Source organism: Equus asinus, chromosome 1, assembly GCF_041296235.1.
Source record: "Equus asinus isolate D_3611 breed Donkey chromosome 1, EquAss-T2T_v2, whole genome shotgun sequence".
In the NCBI taxonomy this organism is placed as follows: Eukaryota; Metazoa; Chordata; class Mammalia; order Perissodactyla; family Equidae; genus Equus; species Equus asinus.
This window is the reverse complement of record NC_091790.1, coordinates 171,566,665-171,586,127: the sequence shown is the minus strand read 5'-3', so window position 1 is coordinate 171,586,127 and position 19,463 is coordinate 171,566,665. Positions and strand designations below refer to the sequence as shown.

The following is a 19,463-nucleotide window of genomic DNA, read 5'->3' as shown; positions in this document are numbered from 1 at the left end:
ATATTTATGTAAGGTCTACACTATTTTAGCATCACATAAATAATGAAGGATAGAATCTGTTTGCTTTGCAAGCTGCTTCTCTTCAATCTCATGCATTTGATTGCTAGCTAAATTCTTTATACAAATTCTAGTAATTAAATATGCTATTACATAGTGTACAATAGTGTTTCTGAAAACTGAGTTATAGGAAACAAGACACTCTGTACAAAAGAGGATCTGGGACCAAGTAAATGTAGGAAATACTTATATGTGAAGATTCAAAATGCATATTTCCACATGATTGGCTTATTTAAAGACATATAAATAGTCTATAGTTATGGAAAACTATTTAACTTCATCAATAGTCAAGAAAGTTCAGATTAAAACAATGATAAGAAGTCCTTTTTTTGATTGGTCCTATTAGGGAAGATAGAAAACTAGATAATCTTTAGTGTTGACAAAGAAACAGGGAAATGGGCATGCCCATAAATAAAATGGGCAAGTTTGGCTGGTTGTTCTCTAAATTGGTACTAACTTTCCAACTGGAAGTGTGTACCAAAAATATGTTTACATTTTGATCCAGCAATTCTTTGATGATTGCAATCTAGAAAAAAATTAAGGATGTGAACCTATATACACACACACATACAGACACACACAATCTAAATTTGGAACATTTTCCTGGGCTACTTTAAAACTTGGGGGGGATAAGATTTTTTTTTCTTTTTGCTTATCTGTATTTCTTACTTTGTCAAAACTGAAGTTTTACAAAGATACCTAAAAATTCCTTGAAAAAACTGTTTGAAATCATTTAACTTAAAACTGCACAGTATACTTAAAAGCCTCTATTTTTAAATAACTGGAAATAAAACCAAAGCAGAAACTATTCAACTCTATGATTTTTAACATTCAATATTCTGAACCTTATAGAATTTATTGATACAGAATCCAAAGAACTGGACAAAGAAAGGTATTTCGACTGACCAAAACCAAAGAGAATAAAAACAAAGGACAGCTCAGATGACCCTCAAATGTTTTATCATTCAGTCCACAAAGATGAACTTGGTGTCTCAATTTATTGCAAGGAAAGATGAGAGCTAACTCATTATTTGAAGAAACCACTTGAGGTGAATGGACATTCACAGAAATATCAAGTTGATGTCAAAAGATGCCAATCTTTAACATAATAGAATGCTGCATCACTTTCATCTTCTTAGATATGTTACTTGTACTTTTATTATTGTAATATCCATTGTTCTAAGACAATATATCCTTAAATGTAGAATCCTTAATAGTCCAAAGGGACAGGTTAAAAGTAGTTATAGACTATTATCACTACTTGAAAGTAAATCTAGAGAATAAAGGCTAATCAAGAAGGAGGGCAATATTTACAGATTTGGATTAAAATAGATCAGTAAAGAAAATAGGACATGATAAGTTCAGCAGAAATGGGAGCGATGTTATCTCATGAGAGGTGAAGAGGGGAATATAAATTAAGAATAACCATTTGTATTTGCTTAAAAAAAAGTCTTCCTAAATAAACGGCATTATGTTTGTGGGAACTCTTATTTCCTATGGTATGTGTTTCATTTTAAATCAAATTAAGGGATACAACAGGTTATTTCAGTGATCTAGATATGCACATTGCTAAACATGAGATCAAAATAATAATGTAAAAATATTACTGATAAGTATAATACATGTGAAAACTATTTTGAGAATTACATAAATTAAAAAAGGTACTGTCTTTAAATAATTTCTCGACCAAAAATGCCACATAAATGTCGAAGTGCTACTTCATGTAATCATAACTTAAATTTGGAAAGTAGTTTTTAAATGTAGAGAAATGTTTTATCATCTGGATTATTATCTGATTCAAATCTCATGGGAACTATATCTATATTTAAGAAATACTGTAATAGCATCTCAGTTATTTCTATCTTCTCCCTACGTGGTCCAATATGTTAGCCACTAGACACATATGGCTACTTAAATTTAAGTAAATTAAAATTAAATAAAAGTAAACATTCAGTTCCTCAATCACCCTAGCCATATTCAAGGTTCAACGGGCACATATGGCTAGTGGTTCCTCTGTTGGATGGTGCAGATATAGAATACACTCATCATAGTAAAACATTCTATGGACCTATGGACAGGGCTGCAGAGAACGCTTGGGAGAAACACATGGCCTTCTAAGGAGACTGCAGGCTGTGCAAGAAAAGCCCATATCCATAACCACACTGCAACCCTGCATATAGCTTCTGGGATCATGGTCCACAGTCAGATCAGGAATATTATCCCCATTTTATACACTGAGATCCATGCCCAGAGAGATAAAATGCCTTTCTAGAGGTCATATATATCCACAGTAGACCCAGGAGCTGAACCTAAGTCTAAGATCTCAGCAGGGGATCACACTCTTTGATGAGGGAGCATACTCTTTGAAAACAAGTCCCTACCTGGCTTCCACTCAAAATATACTGAACATAATTCACTATAAGGTAGGTCAATATAATAATTACTGCCGCAATTTTTCTCAAACATTTTGTAATTACTAAAAACTCTAGTGCTGCCACTAACTTAATCTTATTTAATTGGCTGGATAGAAATAATCTCCAAAAATATTTTACACTAAATTTTGGATAAACGTTCAAGGGCTAATTGCATTGATCAATACAGAATTACAGTAAAAGTGTAACAAATTCAGTAAGTCAATCATTGAAAAACCTACTTAACCAGTTACACAGTTTGGGTGAATGAACTATAGTTAAGTTAATCACTGTCCAACGCCTGCACCACATGCAGCAGGCATAACAGAATTTAACCCACTCTATTTTAGTCAAGAAAATCTTGGATATAAAGCAGTAGTTTTAAGAGACCTTTGAGATATGTGGAAAGAAGATGATTGCTAGACTGGTTTGAGGATAAAAAGCATTTTGAAAAAGGGCACGGTGTCAATAGTAAAACAATTTTGGAAGAGTCATAGTCCTGAATTAACTTTAAAGTTTCTTCTTTTGCTGAGATTTCTGAGTCTATGACTTCCTTAGGAAAAGCACACAAAATAATCGTAGTATCTTTTATTAAAAACGAAATAATTATCCCTTATTTAAAATAGATTGGCTGAATTTTCCCTCTTTGTCCAACTGGGCACTTCCTGCACGGCCAAGAAGAAAACACACAGACCTACGCTTTATCCACTTCTGCCCAGATACGAATTCACCATCCTTCTCCTCAGTCAAACCTACGCACTGGCCTCACCCTTACCACATTTTAGCAAAGAATTGGCCAACACTTCTACTGTCAAAGAATTTCCAAGCAAGAAGATTCCTCAAAGGTCATGAGTGGCTCTAATGCTTCTCTGCATAGATCCATCTCTGAGAAGCATCACAGTAGGAACAGCCTTGAGAAGTTTACACAGGACCCCCTAGAATCCCCTCCCTTCTCTCTGTTTTAACAATAATAAAATTATATCAGTGCTGGGGAAGAAAAAGAAAGGTGCCAGCAGAAAAGCATAAAGTTTGAGAAACAGGGAAGAAAGTGAGCAGATGAAAGGGCATAGACTGACACACAAAAGAGTATGGAAAAATGACGCCCAAAATACCAGTAGTAAATTCTTACTTCCCACAGAACACGAAGGGCAAGGCTGGGCCATGGTACAATCATCAGGGGAAGCAATTAAAATCCACCATTGAGAATGGCTGCAGGACCATAAAACGCCTACTCCTCCCACACCCCCTTTCAAGTAATAGAGCATGCCTCCTCAGAATGATGGCTTTTGCCCCCAGGATGAAGTCTGAGAAGCGCATTACTAGTCTAAGAAAACAAAGCATCCAATATGGTGTTGGAATGTGAAAGATAAGCAGAGCAGAGCTGAGAGCTAACTCCCAGCCTCAATTACAGACTTACAACGTTAAGTTGGCCATGCCAAAGAAACATTGTCTTTACTTTGGCAAAGTTGGCGATTTGGTGGGCTCAGTCCCAAAGTGAAGACCCTCAAGCGAAGCCTGCCTGTCAACACATTCCCATTGAAGGGAGAAGCTTATTATTGAAAGAAATCTATACAACCAAGCAGAAAACATACCCCAGCTACTAATCCTATTATTCAACCTAGTCCTTCATTCATATATTGAACCAACAACCAAACAACACTAGGCATTTGAAGAAAATCAATAGCATTAAAAAGAATGAAAAAGACTAACAAATGTAACAAGTAGCAAGAAACGAAACAGGTAATTCAGGTAACAGAAGACTGCTTTAAGAATCTTCTAATTTGTATCCTCAGAAAGATTTTAGTGACTTCACAAAATAAAAATAGCCTGCTAGCTGTTTTTTTAAAGAGCTATCATATAGTAGAGAATCGATAGACAGAAAAAAAATACATATTTAAGTTCATTATTTGCATAATAAAGTAAACCACTAGAAGAGCTCAAAATAATAATAGAATTAATAAAAATTGGTGGTGGTGGAAAATTACTAAATTTCTTATCTTTTTAGAGCAGAAAGTCAAGCATATTCTATCTATAGTTGATAAATCAAGCAATAGAATCAGTATGTTCCACATAATAAATGCTGTAGGAGTTACAACCAGTCACTAGGGTGCAAAGACGACATTGCTTGGATTCAGTTTATTTTAAAGAGTTGGTGGAGACAGCCAAAATGTCCTGCTTAAGAGAAATATTCAGGACTCCTTTTCAGTTCCGGAACTGGCACATCTCCTAGCATATATGCAATATGCTTGGAAATCTTTCCAACGACAAATCTAAAGCAGTAACTAACCACCTATTTACTGTTCAATGCTCCTGAAAAGCAGTGCCCTTCAGACCCCAAACAGCAACAGTCTTGGGGAATATGTGAACTGTAAGTTTACTGAGGGCAAGGGTATTGTATTTTCTATTTTTAAGAACCTAAAAACAGAGAAACTATTAATGGTGTTTTCTTCTGGGCGTGGGGGAGAAGAGACACATCTTATCATTTTGGACCATTTGATATATACCTTTTAAACAAGCGCAGGCATTATTTAATTTTTAGAGTATTTTTTAAAAATCTAATTCAACTATGGGGCTGAGACTAGGTGGTTAAAAAACTGAATGAGCTTAAAATAGATACTAAAGACACTTTAAAATGAGGGTGAGAATGTCAAAATCATCAATAAGACACTAAGAATGAGGGATTTTAATATCTCACCAAATCAGCAGCTGATTTGAACTCTGAGAATCTATTGTGTAACTAGTGAGAGAATGGCTTCCTCTCCTCACACAGGTTTAAGAAATACTTCTGTATTTCTACCCTTTACTATGCCTTTACTCAAGTATTTTATTCACATATTGGTGAAAATACTGACAGCAGACATCAGTCTAACCTAATTGAATTAGTCACAATTTCAAGTATTACTATGGTTTTATGTGTTTAAAGTTCGTTCATTCAAACAATTAAAGCTGGAACTTAATAAGAATAATGAAATATCTAAAATCTGAATATGAATTAAATAATGAGTATCTACAAAACTCAGCATTTAAATAGTAATGTGTAATCAGGCTTTAATAATACTAGAACTAGCAGTACTTTGTTAGTAAAACTGCCTTTACTAGCACAAATTATGATTTACAAATGCATGGCAAAAGCAAGAAATTTTGAGGGAGTTCAAGAGAAATTGTTTATAGTAATCAATACTCAGAACTTTTTTTAAGCATTAAGTAGAACAACAACAATATGAACCATTGTTTAGAATCTTGACATTTTGATATATTTCAAAAGATGGTTCTGGGAAAAAGCTTCCTTAAAAAACCTCAGTTAAGATAGAAATACATCAAATCAAATACTGATAGTATCATCATTTCAGAATCAGGAAATAGAAATAATTTAAATTAATATAACATATGGAAGCACTTTATTCATTTTAAAAATATCACATAAAATCAAAGAAATGGTTAACCACTAACACTATGACTAGTCATTATTAAATGTATTATAAGATGCAAATATTCTTAAAATATATGTGCATATTTAATGCGCGAATTAAAGTTATCAAGCATTCTGTAAAGTGTCATTTAATTTAACAAATGATAATAAGGTATTTATAAATGGAATCTTCATAGAAGAGTAAACATCACTAAAACTACTTCCAATAACTGATATTATTTGTGGGATGTAGGGAGGATAAAGAGATTTTACTATAATCTTTTTACTCCTGAAATACATACAGGACATATCAGAGACTAACTGATACAAAACTTTTAACATCACACTGTAAGTAGGCCTTCTTCAGTTCAACCACTGTATCTATCTGACAGTCATGAGTTACCAGGTAAAATGTCCACTCAAGCAAGTGAGTTGCATTTTGTAGCCAAAACTCCAAAAATATGATATTACTGAAACTATCTTACCTTTAAACACAATTTGCTCAAAACAACTGGATTGTGCACAGTTTTGTCTTTGACACACATACAAAACAGCCAAATAAATAGCGAAAACTATGCTAAACATAATCACAGAGCATAAAACTGTGTTTTCCTCAGACTTTTTTTTTTTTTTTGGAGGAAGATTAGCCCTCAGCTAACTACTGCCAGTCCTCCTCTTTTTGCTGAGGAAGCCTGGCTCTGAGCTAACATCCGTGCCCATCTTCCTCTAGTTTATACGTGGGATGCCTACCACAGCATGGCTGCCAAGCAGTGCCATGTCCGCACCCGGGATCCGAACCAGCGAACCCCGGGCCGCCAAGAAGCGGAACATGCGAACTTAACTGCTGCGCCACCGGGCCGGCCCCTCAGACTTTTAATTATTAAACATTACAGCAAACTATAAAGATCCCAAATATTTCTTTACATTATAAATGCATTTGCACACTATCTTGTAGCACTTTAAATATATACTTATATACATATCTGCATTTTAAAACAACGGATAGAATGTTCATTTTTTCCGAGCTCTGCTCTGGAACAGTGCTTCTTCATCTTCGATGAGCACATGAATTAGCTGAGGATCTTGTTCAAGTGCAGACTGTGATCCAGTGGGTCTAGGGCGGCCTAAGATTCTGCATTTCTAACAAGTTCCCAGGTGATGCTGTCGGCCCGTGGAACACGCTGTGTAGACAGGCTCTTGAATGAGTGTTTCCCAGTGTCGACTAATCCTCAGAATCATCGGCAGCACTTTGTAGAAATACAGATTTTCTGACCCTTCCACTGAAAATAATAAATCTCTATGTTTAGGTGAGACTCAGAAAAATATGGCCCAGATGGTTACCTAAGTTTGGGAAACACTAATTTAACGACTGGTAAACTTAAAAACTCTCTCCATTCTTTAATGACTCACTATTTCTCATAATGTTAACATGCTTCAAAACTTTTCTTGCTCAGTAAGAAAAAACTACCATTCGATGGTTCATGGAGAAAAAAATTGGATATTGCTTAGCATTACGTTTTCACTCAAAACTGTACTTCCTTCCTGATTTTATGAAGAAATATTTAGATGAAGCACCATGGACAACAGAAGAAAAAAACTGCACACAAGCAAAGCAAAAGGAAATTACTCTTTTAGTACTTACTATGTGCCAGACACTGTGCTAGAAGCACTTGCGTGCATTTCTCATTATGGAAAATGGAAAAACAAAGTAATTTTCCCCCAAAGTAATCATAATCTAGAAATGAAAAAAGTGAAGCACCTTTGCATTCGCCACAGATTTTACTGTAGCCAGATGAAACTACCTCATCCAGGACAAGATACGGGCTCTATGAACTCTACCACCGGGAAGTAGAGAAGAGATATCGACTGGAGCGGGCATAGGTGTGGCGGTGGGAAAAGCCTGGGCATATTTAGGGCAGAGTGAATATTTTGATTATTTTTGAGACTCAGTTAAAAATAGGAATAACATGATACATGGTAGGAATGGGAGAGTTTAGAAAAATAGCACAGACTCTAGAATGTCAAATAAGAATTTCAACTGTCAAACTGAAGAGAAGATTTAATAAGAATAGAAGATTTAATGAGAGTAAACCGTTGGCTCAAGAAAAATAAGAAAATGTAAACTAATAGGAGAAATATAGGAAGTTGTCAGAATTGAAAAAAAAATCAATTTTTTGAGAGCATAAGTTGGAACATTGCCCGGTGATTGTCAAATCCTTTTTGTGTTCTTGTCTGAAGTGGGCGGAGCTGAAAATCCCCGGTTTATAAGGAGGTGGAGAAAAGCGAAGTCAAGGTGTTCAAAGCAGCTACGATGATTGAAATATTAAGGCATTCTTCTAATGAGGAGGGTGGAGGGAAAGCTTTCTTTTAAACGATGTTTGTGTGGAGTAATTAAAAAACCCAGGAAAATGCCAGGTGGTCTGACGTAAAGGAGACATCTTGGAGTTAGAACTGAATTTGGCTCTCGACTCCATCATTTACTAAAATGGGTCTCTTGACAAGTTATTTTACTTCTCAGTCATGCTCAGTTTCCTCAAGAGAAAAAAACGTGTAAACAGGTATAGTAAAAATTACTGCAAAGGGTTGCTGTACCTTACAGAGTGGGCTCTGCCAAAATGACCATCTGACATACTTGATACTTTCACCAAAACCCCAGGAAAGGGCCAAACAGAAAAAGGATTTAATTCAGTTTGGACAGCTTCAAAAGATTTGCTTAGAAGGGAGTTGGAAACGGAAAAATGGAAAAGGATTCTGGTCAGCACGTTAAAATGATTTTTGGTAAGAATGATATAGAAACTTCTTGCTCAGAAGTCACAATGCTATTTGGAGATAATACACGTCCAATCGTTTACCACCAATTCCTGAAATTCTACTATTTAAGGTTCACTTTGTAAAGCAGAAATATTAACTGCTATAAACAGGCCCCTAATGCAGGGCCCCTATTTATGTCTTTTCGTTTTTATATTATTTACTTATAATGCTTTCCTTGTGCTTTAGTTCTGATTTTATGAATAAAAAGAAAAGAAGGTTTTTTCATTTAAGGATATGTTATGCCGTCATATCTTTGTATCCATACCGTATAGTACTAAACGCAGAATTAGGCAGTTAAATGTATGTCTAAAGACAATTTCAGTGATTGGTTTATTGGGTTGCTTTTAAAATTTAAAACTGTCAATACAGTGAAAAAGAGACTATCATAATATTTCTGCATATATTTCATTCCATTTACATGTTCTGTTTTCACTAAAAGGTTTTTCTAAAAAGTGAAAAGCTTTATTTTATTAATTACTAAAAATTAAGCAATTACTTAAAAAGTTAAAAATCTTAATGTATCTAAATGTTTCATAAAATAATTAACATTGTTCAGATTTAGATTAATCCATCCTAAATTTCTGAGGGGAAGGAAAGAACACACATTGTGACTATGTTACTAGAGTCTCTTATGAGAAAATAGTTGCTAAATGTTAACTCAAATGAGTAGTTATTCTTCTGGCTAATAATAACATAAAGTATAACAAATGTGGTGAGAGTAAAGCTGTTATAACTAGAAAATTTTAATGACCATGAATATACCCTTCCCATCTTTCATACAGTTCGTTCTAGAAACAGGAATCCCTAAAACGGCATATAAAGTTCAAATTTAGATGTCATGACACTGGGGGAAAGGGACACAACAGGAGTCAAAAGGTATAAACAGATTTAACAAATAATATGAGAATTAATAACCTAGCTATGAGTTTACGCACCTTTAAATTTCCATCCAATTCAGATGAGAGTGGGTTTCTATTCCCTTTAAAGATGAATTTCCACATTCTGTGCCCTTGATGCCAGCATCATACTCCTCATCATCTTTCAGACTTTGTTTCAACTCTTTAATCGTTTCCTTCTTGCATTTTTAATCTTTTCATCTCCACTGCCCCCTCTTCCCAAGACCTTTCCTCAATTTTACTGCCTCTCAAGTTCCCATCCTATCATCTCCCTTTAATCAGCATCCTCCCCAAAGTACTAGCGTATACTACCTGTCATTCTTACATATACTCTCTTAGTTACCATTCAAGTCACTGTCATAGCCTATATGGTTTTGAAAACACTCTTGACAAATCTAATGACTTTCTTCATGCCTCATTCCACAGCTTAAAACTACCCTTCAGTCTGTGATAATGCTTTTAAAAAAAATCTCTTCTATTGTCCTTTGACTCCTGGCTCCTGGTTCTCTACTGTCTTACAGATTCTTGACTGGATTCTTGACTAGATTCTTGATTCTTCTTTCTTCCCTTACCCAGTGTCTCGTCTTACAGCTTCTCTGTGGTTGTCTTCCTCTTTACAATCTCTTTCAATATTATGGACTAGTCTTCTGCACATGGTACGACTTCCAAAAGGGCATCATCTCCAACTCATTGCTAACTGCCAGCCAAACATGGATATTTCACTGGCAACGCAAATATCATTTCTCAAACAGCACTTATTATCACCCCCACCTACCTACTACCTACCATCAAATCTGCCCTTCCTGTGTTCTAGATAGCACCAGGTTCACAACCAGCCAAATACAAATATCCAGGCGCAAAATTCCAGAGATCTCATTTTTTTATTTCTCTTACTGTCAACATACCTTGTAAAATTGAAGTGTTGTATTCTCCCTTAAATCTGTCTTTTTATTTCCTTATTGTGTCCTTCTCCTAACTAAGATTACCATTATTATCTTTTTGGACAACATCCTCTAACTTAGACACATAGACTCCAATGTTTTTCTAGTTGCAATCAGTTCTTCCTATTGCTCCCAAGGATATCTTAAAATAGGATAGTCTAGTGATGTTACATCCACTTCATTGCTCAACATCTCACAACATATTTAAGATCCTAAAAAAAGCCATTCAAAGCTTCAAATTTTGGCCATGGTCCATAGAATTAAAGACTACAGATGCCAACATTTCCCCATAATGCTCTCCAATGCCCCAGATAGATTCTCCACCTTGAAAACTACCTATCCTTTTCTTTTCTCTCTTCGGTAACTTAGCTTATTCTGTTCCCAATGTCTGAAATGCTCTCCACACTTCTAGTGTGATGAACTTCTGTTTTGCTTTGTTTCAAAACCTTACCTCAAATAAACCTCTTCCATCTACCTGTCCCTAATTCCTTAGAATGATGATTAAATCTCTTTTTACAAAAGTTTGCATTGATTTTTGAGTCCTGAATTATATATTTCCTGTCTTCATAGTCTAAACTTCTTAAATGTAGGTGATTACTTATCATTCTAGTGAAAACTTTTTGTAGCGTTGTGACTTATACATAGTATATGTTCAGTGAATATGTGTTGAATGGACTGAGTCCCAGGGGTGTGTGTAAGAAAAGGTGCCAAAGTGTGGATTGGATAATACAGACATAACAAGATCAAAAGAGTGACTAAGTGTAAACTACATTGGTAAAAAACCATTCATGTGGGATAGTAATTGAGCTGAGCCTTGTATAACCAGTAGAATTTGATAAGCAGAAGAGAAGAGAGGAGGCTACAGAGTGCTAATAACATAAGAAAAGGAATAGAAAAAATTTTAAAATATTCTATATTTGCGAACAGAGACTAGATACATCAGCCGGGACCCAAAGTTTTTGTTTGTGAAATAGTAGGGGATAAGGTTGGGAAAGAAAAAGAGCCCAAATTTTGGAGGGCACATTATTACAAGGCTTAGGTTTATAAAGCTTTATTCAGCAGAAATTGGGCAGCTATTAAAGACTGTACAAGTCACGAGAAATAGGAATAGGAGCAATTATTTATCCTGTGATGCTATCAATAAAAAAATATGTGCTAATTAACAAGGGTGGAATTGATCATTCCAGGTACTTTTTAGGACTTTTTTGGAATCACAATTTCTCAACAGAATTCTAATCTCTGTTCTCATTTCTATAGCTTTCAGCAGTCAATTTACAACAAGTGCTATGAATATATTTTACAAGATCAAAGTTGTATGTTACGTATTTAGTGTTTTCATCTAGTCAATTCAAGCATCCATTCTGAGCTTTACCTATTTAAATGTTTGATATTTCAATATCAGTCTTAAAGTCTTGTCCTCTTTTCTTTGTATTTTAAGATGGCATAACAGACCTGCAAATCACTTATTTTCAATTGTGAAGACATACTATTTGTCAGATGGACAGTAAACAGACAACCTGAAAAGCCAGGGAAAGCCTCTTTGTTCCTCCATAGAGCTACTGATCTTGCTTGGATGTGTAGTCTAAATAAAGGGAAAATGACTGTAAAGTACTGAAACCTTGTAACCATTAAGCTTATTCCTTTAAATGTTAGGAACCAAATTAGGAATGCCCTGTACACCTTTAAAAAAGTGTCTTCTTTCTAGCTGGAGTCCTATGTAAGCAAAAATCAACAGTCAGGGATTTTATTATTCACTTTAAAATGTTTCTGGGGGAATCCTTGAAGATCCTAGAACTCTTCGTTTCTAAAACCTCAACTTATAAATAAAACTCTCTCATAGGTCTGATTGAGACCCTAAAAGTGTCCTCAACAAACCACAACTAGTCAAGTAATACATGTGGTAATTTCAAAAGTAATCATGAAATCTGGTTTTCGAAACTTTTTCATAGGTACACGTGCCTAGCAACATTTGGAAAAACTGAGTGATTTCCTTATTTCACAGATACATAGAATTAAAATTAAAATACACAGGCTGCCAAAATTAATATATACCAAGCATGGCTCAAAACTAAAGAGCTATCAGATCATCAATAGCTCCCCTTTGAATTCAACTAATAATGGAGAGATATTTAGGGAAATCACTTAGATTCTTTAGTTTTCTCCACTATGAAATAAAGGAGTTGAATAGACGAACCATAAGGCTCCTTTTAGCTAAAAGATTCTATCAGTCCATATAAGATGGAAACACATGTTGGGTAGATATCACCTCCTCTTTGTTTTGGCAATGCAGTAACAGGGTACAACACTTCTAATAAAGCAGAGTGACTACTCAGGTAATACATAAAGAGACAAGGGTGGACATGCAAAAAAAGTATATTTTCCAGCCTTAATATAAGAGTGTCTAAGAGATATGCAACTTACAGGCAAAGGATTTAGGCAGAAATAGGGATAAAACAACAGTACCTCTGTTACTCATATTATTTTATTTCTTTAATTTTGTATTAATTACTTAGCTATCAGAAAAACATCCATTAGGTATGCATACGTGATGATTTAGAAATATTAAATTCCTAAACTTTTAAGCTTATTTACCAAATTTTGATGACATAATTTTACAACACTCTCTTCCTCTAAAATTACACAACCACATGTGAATTTAAGAATTATGCTTGATTTAATGAGAATTTATCTCTGAGATATTTACTTGATGCCTCTCCTTCACTGTCATATCTCTTAAGATATTCTTACTTAAGAGTACATAAGTAAGAACTCTTAAGTTCTCTTACTCTCATTCTATATTGTCTGTTTTAAGCCAGACTAAACAAAATTTTACATGTAAAATTCTAAATTAAAACTAAGATAATATATTGTTATTCTTAAAATATTAAATATGCAAACTATGTAATCTGGAGTATGATGTTATAACCAGTACTCTGGATTTGAAAGGTAGATTACTTCTGCCAACATTACAAAATATCTCATACTATCTCTCTTAAGAGAGAATGGGAGGAAAATATGCTGGAATGGTAATTATGACTTCAGGGAAAAGAGCTTAGGAACACGGTTGCAAGAGCCTGAGCACTTCATGCTGTTCCTTAATGTTAAATACGACAAAAGTTCCATCTTGAAATCCTTAACTTGGTAGAAAACTTTATTTTTATCTTATCAGCTGTGTGAATCTATTTGCACCAAATTTATAATCCTTATGTTAAGGAATATAATTAACTGGAAGTAAACAAGTGCAATTCCATCTAAGTTGTATGGTGGATTATATGATTATAGCATGAGAGAACTCTGATAATAGTGAGCTTTGTGCACTGCATTGGATAAAGATTTAAGTACAGCATGCAGTTTCAGGTTTAAGTTTTAATGTCAATGGGAATCACATACCGCTTTATGTGATATCCTATATATTATTATTATATTATATAATATATATAAATATATATTTATATATTATATATAAAATTATATGAACAATTTAGTTATTTAGAAATGTTTTCGAAGTAACTATATTGCCATACGAATGGTGCTGGTGATAAAAATTTGATTTTATAGTTTGTTAATCTTGTGCATAACAAATAATTCATTTGCCTAATGAAAACTACAAATGTAAAAAATTTAACTTCAAAAAGAAGAGAAAGAAAAATGAATTGCAGATAGAACGCAATAAATACGCATGCACATTCTTTTACACAATGGGTCAATGAGATATGCATGTGTATGTATGTTTGTGTGTGTGTGCACGTACTCACAAGTCATGAGGATTTATACACTAGGAAGTCTTGTTTTCTGTGCCTTTCACTGATGCTAAGATGACGTGGAAATATACAAGGAACAGAAATACAAATAACAAATATGGAATACACATTTCGTAAGTGATGTTCAGAAATATTCAAGAACTATAGGGTGAACTGTTAGAAGTTAATGCAGATTATATTTCATATTTGTAGAGACTATCACTCATAGCTCATTATAAATAACTTTAAAATGTGAAAGGAAAAATATAGTCTGTCCAAATGGGCACCGTAAATTCACATTATTGTCACATACACATCCTAGCGCCTGTATCAATTTATTTGATGAAAAATATATTAACAACAACAAAACCAGATAACTAAATAAATAATCCTTTCATCAGCCCCTGATTTCTGCCATACTAATGCTTTGCTGAATCATCAAGGGGAGTAAATTATTCATTATAAATTTCAAAGAGGAGTCTCCATTGAAAAAGCTCTGCTACTGGTCCTTCTTGGAACCAACATCAAGAGAATTCATGGCAGTCTCAAATATTGCAATAAATAGAAGCTGAGAGGCAATCACTCAGGAGAGGTGCCTAGAATGAACCAAGCTCAGGGAGCCACATCCCAGCTGAGTGAGGTGTGTCAAGCTAATTATTAATATCTTAAATTACACTAGGAAAGAAAAAGACTAATCAAGAAGTTGCATACGAATGTCAGCCAAGGCTTTAAAAACAGAAACTTGTATTCTATTTTCCATGAAGAATTTGGTAGGTTTTTAATAGTAGCCCTAAATATGGTCACTATATTGTAGCTTTATGGCATTAACAAAATCAGCTGTAACATAAGTGTTCGAAATATTTGATTATCTTAATGTCTATTTCATACCAAAGGACCTAGTATACTACTAATACTTTCATAAAGTGAGTAAAAACTACTCAAAATGAAAATGATGAATTAACAAATATAATTTGTATTGCTTCACAGTAAATTCAAATTTATACTAACACAACTTTACACTAATAGCAAAGACTTAAATCTTGCAACATAGGTCTTATAGAAAGGATTCTCTAAAAAATTACCATAACATTGTCCCTGGTTGATTGTCTTCAGCATGTCATTTAAAATTATCAATATTACTACTAAGCAGTAATTTATCTTTACCTCTGGGTTGGTCTCTGCCAATACATCTATAATAGAGAAAAAATGACATTGGAGGTAATCTGGCACTACCACATGTATTTTTTAACACATATTTTCATGTGTCCTAACTAGATACAAACAATTGAGGGGACAATCACTTTTCCTAATATATTTTTTTTTTTTTTGGCTGGGAAAGATTTGCCCTGAGCTGACATCTGTTGCCAATCTTCCTCTTTTTTCCCCCTCCCCCAAAGGCCACACACATAGTTGTATATTCTAGTTGGAGGTCTTTCTAGTTCTACTATGTGAGCTGCCACCACAGCATGGCTACTGACAGACGAGTGATGTGGTTTCATGCCTGGGAACCGAACACAGGCTGCCGAAGCAGAGTACTGAAAACTTTAACCACTAGGCCATCAGGGCTGGCTCTCCTCACATTCTTTAACCACAGTTTTCCTTGGCTGCCAGAAGGACATCATTTAGGTCTGGTGAGGCAGGGTTCTTTCTCTTCCACTTAGCTATCTTCTGCCCAACAAATCAGAATACATTTAGATAACACTGATTTTTGTGAGTGAATAAGTCAGTGTTCAACTTAAATTAATGAATGTAAAGACTTTCCTCTCAGTAAAGAACATTTCCATCATCTTAGCCATGACCCAAGGTACAAGACCCAGTGCCTCTTATTTAAAGTTAATACCAAATATATATTTAAATTTACATCAAATAGAATTGCATTTTTAGTCCAAGCAAGAGTATACTGATGCTACTACAGATACTGACTTGAACATCTACTTCATACATTGTATGTGTTAGTCATCATGCTAAGTACTTTTTGAGGTTATCAAATTTAATCCCAATACCACCCTATGAGGTAGATACTATTATTGTCCTAATCTTACAGACTGAAAGCATGAAGCTAAAAAGGTCTAGTAATTTGCTCAGTATTCAATCTAGAAAGCTGATTCTAGAGCCCTTGGGATAGATTATTTGGTGCTATTACTTGGCTAGAATGTATGTAAAGCCTAAAAAGAGAGATGAATTTGGAATGGAAGAGATTCTTAAAAATCATCACTATCCCCTTTTCTTATTTCCTCCAGTCCACACTTCCCATCAAAATGAAACATTCAGGGGGCAATCATAACAGAATAAAGATCTGTAGAGGGAAAGATCCAAAGTAGTCAATGTAATATAATTTGAATGGGATATAAACTAGCTGGACCAAGACCAGCCAAAGCTCAATTTTAGTTTGTATGTTCAACAAATCTTGTTCAGCAAAAATATTCATTTGACCCAATGCCAAAGGTTTTGAAAATAACACCCCAAAGACAAAGAGTCTAAGCATTCAACATAATTGCCTTAGCACTTACAGCTAACAGGCAGAGTCCTATGTAAAACAGTGTTCACTTAGGGGTAAAAACCTGTAGGCAAGACTAACAACAAGATTATCTGCAGGTAGGTATTAATGAAGCCATTCAGGCAGATGAGGTGTAAACAGGGCCTAGTTACTGGGAGTGAACTTGGGTTACTATTGCATGGCAGGGAGCCAAAGACTGTGAAGTTTAGGATCTTGACAGAGTTAGCCATTTTCAAAGCTGTCTGATCTACGAGGGAAAAAAGAAAGGCATCTATCCTATTACTAAAGTTTGAAAGAAAAGTAAAATAAGAAGATTTTTCCAGATTAAAGTTAAATATACACCATTTGAAAAAAATGAGTGTAAAAAGCAAGTATTGAAAAGTAATCTCTCACAATGAAGCTCTCTTACTCTCATACTTTTGTCCTCTAAAGTCAGAACTTAATGCTTGGTCCAATAAAAATCAAAGTTATAATAAGGGTATTATATTATTACTCTTAGAATATTAAAAACACACAACTTATGGAGCCCAAACATTTCTTTTAAATACAACAGGTAGACAGAATTTACGATTATAATTTTCAGGTAGAGATGATATAAGCCAGTACAATTACAACCAACCAGTATGCCAATGAATGAGCAGAGGCACAATAAATAGAGTCTACTAGGGGGTACACAAAAGTATCACTACTGTTCAACAACATGACAATAAGGAGGCACGATACTCAGGTGATGGCTAATGTCTGATGGCTACTTGCATACCACAAGACCAGAAAGTACTCTGCTAAAATATATTTTGATTGCATCTTTTATTCAGAACTTGATACAATAAATACTTGAAAGACAATGGTATAATGGAGAGTTTTTGACACGTTTAATATCAAATATGTAACATTACTTACTTCTTTAAGGTAATTTGAGTTTTAAGCTACATTTGGTAATTTTAAGTGACTTTTTTCCCCTGAAATTTATGGCAGTTTACTTCAGGCTTCTTAATAAACTTACAGAATTTTTATTTTTTAAGTGAAAGGGGAGGGAGTGAAAATTAATGTAATCTGCCACTTTGGAACACATGCCTGAAAATGTTGGCTTTTTATTCAGGAAAGTTGATCAACCATGGACATAGTACGTATGATATTAAATTAATCCATTGATAGGGCATTATGTAAGATCTCTCAAAAATTTGAGAACTATCACAATGATTAACAATTTATTATAAATGCCAGTTACATAGATTATACAGGAACATGGTGGGCTTTAGGTATCCCTAGACATCCTTTCTATACTGTTCTTCCTTTTAGCCCACGAGTAAACTCATGGTGCTCCAGACTTAGTGGAGTACCTGTCAGCATACTGGTACTCATAAAATTTAATAAATACTAAGAGACAGCCACGCCCATAACACTGAAATTGTCAACTATGAATAATAAATAGTATTTCTTTTAGTTTGCATCTTGATTTTAAGTCACATTACGCAGCCTTGTTAGCTTGCAGAAAGTTGATATCTAATGTAATCAATAAAGGAAAATAAACACCTGCTTAATAATTTTCAATGCTTCCTTTGTGTTGTGAAGCCAAGAAACATCATTTACAAAGTCACTCAGTGAGTAATTTGAAGTATTCACTTTGCTGCGCTGCAGGGACGGCAAACACCTGGTCCAAGCACTGCCATGCTCTCTTTCCCCACCAGCCACAGCAGACCTCACTAATTCATCCTGGTACTCTTTCTGTCCTGGAGACTAACTGCAGTCTCAGACACACGGAATAACCTCAGACCCCTATTCAACACAAGACTCAAGGCAGTCACGAACAATTTGGCATACCTTTGGAAAGACCAATACATTGGTGATCACAAACTTGGGCCATAAATTCAGCTTTGCCATTCATAAATTACATGGCCTCTGGTGAGTCATTTAATTTCTCTGTGGCTCATTTTCTTTCTTAAAATATGTCAGTGAAAATATAAAGATAGATGCTGTTGATTTATTTTTACATCAGTAGAATAGAGAATAACTTTTTTTTAAATGGTAGAGGTAGTTTTAGATAAAGAACAAACACTATTATTAGGTAAGCCAGCTCACTCTTCAGTGTAAGGAAAACAATTTTTCCATTGGGATTATTTTAGAAAAAAGTATTTAGGAAGACTGCCTCTTCCATTTTTAATGCACTGTTTATTTAAAGTATATTTTTGGATGAATCTTTTTTATCAAGTTAAAGTATACGGTTATTTTTGAAGTTTAACTCAAATTTACCTTCCTTCAAAATATACAGAGAACATTTAGAAATTAAGATTACTTTAGTCCTTCACATAAATTCACATCATTTTAGCAAAATTTACTACTACTATTTTTGCTATTTTTTCAAATATTATAATTGCAAGGAAAGCTTAGGAGGGGCAAACACTTTAGGATTAAAATCGAATGAAATCCCAAACTAGGCAATTTCAGATCATGATGAAACCTGCTTTTATGTACAACATTTATTACCAATCCTCTGCATTCACTATTTGCAGAAAATAGTACGCTAGTGCTGTTTCTGCTTCTAGTTTTGTTTCACATGTGACATTTTAAAAAATGTTTCATGTTTATATATTTTCCACAAAGAACAGCATTCTATATCAATTTGACACCAGTTTTATTGAGAAAAATCTCTTTCTTTTTTTAACCAAGCTATGAAACTACATATTTATTCTTCATTCAGGAA

The 19,463-nt window shown here is 34.3% G+C and overlaps 1 protein-coding gene across 24 annotated transcripts in view; it reads right to left on the bottom strand.

The window, feature by feature from the left end:
- The window catches only part of FOXP2 (forkhead box P2), a 522,105-nt gene that overhangs the window by 90,461 nt on the left and 412,181 nt on the right, over positions 1-19,463 (bottom strand). The window lies entirely within an intron of this gene.